We start from the raw sequence: 3,305 nt of genomic DNA, 5'->3' as shown, positions 1-3,305 counted from the left end.
CTTCTATCCTCTAACTCCTTGGGAGTCATTTTGTTATGTCAATTTGGAAGAAGAACTCGGTAATGAAATGGTTGATGCGGGTGGAGGGTTAGACCTAGGAACAAATCTGTTCTTCTTGGATACAGCTTCAAAAGTTTCTTCTTGCAACCTAGTCAAGCCCATAGCTTGGGAAAATTGTTCTTGGGCTGGAACATTTGAACACCCCTTCCATTTCATCTTTAAGGCCACTAAATGAAACAACTCACGAAAAATAATTCTGGCAAATTGGCAATCCACTGGTTTTATTGGCTAATTCTTCAAATTTCTCTTGTATACTTAACACTGGTTAATTGCCTCAATTTGGTCAGTTGACCCATAACATCTTCACACAAACCATCACCAAACCTAGATTTTATGGCCCTAGACTAGAAAATTTTGCCCAAGAATTAAGAAAGTGGGTTTTCTCAAACCAACGATACCATTGAAGGGCTTTATCCTCAAGATGAATTGAGGCCAATTCGACCTTCTGGGTTTCATCAATTGCATTAAATTCAAAGATTTTCTCGCATTTGTAAACCCTCCCTTCAGGGTCTTCATCGAAATTTTTTGGAAAGTCCACTTTTGGCAAATCTCATTTGTCACCGGGTTGTTTGGCAAAATTAGCCAAATGACTTTTTTTGAAGAACTAGGTTCCGGCCTCGTGCACAGCACGAATGTTGTGCCCGTTGAAGAGAACAGGTTGAAAAATTGTAGAATGGTAAAAGAGGCTGTCAGGCCGTAAAAGAACAAGATAAAAGTGGGAAGTAAGCTTCTAAAGAATGTCGTAGCGTTTGGCACGTATCCACTTTAGACACTTGGGACATGAAGATCATACATGGAGAAAGAAGCTCATACTTCTTACAAACATTTCTAACCTTCCACACAGATGGGACATGACGATCATCTATGTTTTCAATTCTACTTGTTTTCAAGCACATTTCTCAACGCTTTATAGCATATTACATAACAACATTCAAGTTCTGAATAGAAATAAATGCTGAATAGAAATAAATGTCCAGGACGTATCACCATCCATAACATAGGAGAGAGGAGGCAAACCACTAAAGTTGAACTCAATGCACCTCCAACAGTCGCTTCCTTTGATTCCTCCACAGCTTGTTCTCCCAAGAGTAGATTCCCACCACTATTAAGCGATTGAATCAGAGGACAAAATAAAAAAAAACAGTGTAACAAAATAAGTAGCAACACCACACAAGCAAGCAGATGTTGATTTTGTGGTGCTACTTAATCACCATTCACCACCATAGTTATTCAATCACATAGGCTATTCCTTGCTTCAGAAAGGGTAGAGTGGGAGCTTTAAAATAAAATCTTAGAAACTCAAATTAAAGTGAGAGTACCAGTGCGAGTCCACGTGTGAAAAGCTCTCCAATTTGAAGTAGTTTCTTAGCAGCAGACTGAAGTAGTGCTTGAGCATTGGTGTTTATAGCATAGAAATAGACTTCCTGATAGTAAACAGAGAACATCAAGATGTCAGTCCTGTGTAAGTTCCATTATGGTGCAAATATTGTAGCAAGCCAAGGTTGCATACTTGCATCTTATCATCCTAATCAAAACACTTGCATCTTGTTCGTACCATTTTTTTTTGGTTGAGCATTTTTAAGTTTTTGGTCTTATACGACATGCTGTAATCAGGAGTTACCTACATTGAATCATTGAACAAACAAATAGAATATGGTGACAACTGGATTTAGCGGAGCTCAGCAACTTGTACCATATCTAACAACAATTTTTTTCCCCCTTAAAAAAACTTTCATTTTTCGGCTTTTTGTCTTACAATTTAAAATTTCTATTCTGTACACAGGCTATAAGGAACCTCCACACGTTTTTTGTTTTTAATAAGAGGGAGAACATTTGAATAGAGACATTGACAAATCTAGTTAATATGAACAGATTACAGAAAACTTGTCAGTCCTAACATCACTTTCATAGAGAACCATGTGGAATGGGCTAGCACACATACATAAATCATATAGCTTTAATATATTACAAATACATATATGAACCAAAAAAAATTTTGCAATTACATATCTAAGCAGTGATTCTAGGAGTAAACATACAAAAGTTCTACATAACTTGCATGGGTTAAAAAGCTTCGTGGCTTCTATCAAGACATTGTTACCAATGCAAGAGCAAAAACCTATACCCAGCACGCTAACATGAAAACCAACCATAGATTTTCTTAGTGTCTTCATCTGCATGAAAAACAACCACCTGAAATTCTACGCTGGGTAACATGACAATCAGGAGGTAATCGAGGAATCTAAGTCAAGAGTAATCAAGAACTGAATAAATATTTCAACATCAAGGCGTAAGTCATTTACCAGCACGTTTCAAGTACGATGAGCCATTTTGATGACCATTTCCTCAAGATCAAATATGCGAAAGGTTTGTTTGAGACAAAGCTCAAGCTCCTACAGAAAAGCAAACATAACTTTAACTCATGCAATAATTAATCACAATAAATTTCTGTTGCAAACCCATAAATATGATCAAAACCAGAGAGCTACATACCAAGCGCAGATGCAGAGCAGGAAGATACAAATGACCAAAAATTAGTACACTCTGCTGGTCTGAAATGGCTGAAGGCAAACAGTAAGTGTGCAGATTATATAAAATCTTGCTAAAATCAATTGGCCAAGTCCTATGTCCATGTGTACGTAAACTCTCCACGTACTTGGAGCATTAGGAAGAAAGTATTGCCGAAGCCGTGACTAAGTACAGTCACATTCCTTGTCCTTTTGGGAGAAAGGACTAATGGAAAGCAATCACAATTGTTAATTTACAGCATATATGTTCTTGTCCGATGTGACAATGAGAACTCTTTTACCAACATCATTTGGTCGAAAATGATAATAAGTTATCGAAAATGAGATTTAGGAGGTTTTTGGAGGCAACCATATACCAAATAACATATTAAGTGTTGCATTGGTAAATACTAATAAGAAATTAAACAATGTTTTTGTGGTAAGTAATATTATGATTTTTTGGCGCAAAAATAGTACAACCATCTCATTTTTTGCAAAAACTACCTTATTTTTTTGGTAGATGTTTTGATTTAATATCCATGATTTACATATTTTTCAATCTAAGAGTACATATATATTTATTTTTTGCATTTTAGTCAAACACTACACAAAAACCAAACCCCAATTTTCACGGCAGAAACCGTTTCCGTATTCCAGAACAGAGTTGTAGAAGAGATTTTCCATTCTTAATGCTCAAACACACCAATATCATCTTGGAATAGCTTTCAACATTTTTAT

General features: G+C 36.2%; 1 long non-coding RNA gene across 4 annotated transcripts; it reads right to left on the bottom strand.

Annotated features, from left to right (window-relative positions):
• Positions 1 to 1,016: 1,016 nt before the first annotated feature.
• On the bottom strand, positions 1,017 to 2,930 carry LOC131319095 (uncharacterized). Of its 4 annotated transcripts, none has more exons than XR_009197886.1 (4): positions 2,717 to 2,930; positions 2,554 to 2,621; positions 2,364 to 2,453; positions 1,017 to 1,484 (listed from the first exon to the last, which is right to left on the bottom strand). It is a non-coding gene; the product is annotated as an uncharacterized LOC131319095 (long non-coding RNA). The 4 variants fall into 4 exon arrangements; XR_009197887.1 differs by having other exon boundaries at positions 2,554 to 2,612; XR_009197888.1 differs by lacking the exon at positions 2,717 to 2,930 and having other exon boundaries at positions 1,017 to 1,162; positions 1,380 to 1,484; positions 2,554 to 2,704.
• Between the last annotated feature and the right edge of the window lie 375 nt (positions 2,931 to 3,305).

This window comes from Rhododendron vialii, chromosome 3a (genome assembly GCF_030253575.1).
Source record: "Rhododendron vialii isolate Sample 1 chromosome 3a, ASM3025357v1".
NCBI lineage: Eukaryota > Viridiplantae > Streptophyta > Magnoliopsida > Ericales > Ericaceae > Rhododendron > Rhododendron vialii.
The sequence above is the reverse complement of the archived record's forward strand: the minus strand, read 5'-3'. Positions and strand labels throughout refer to the sequence as shown.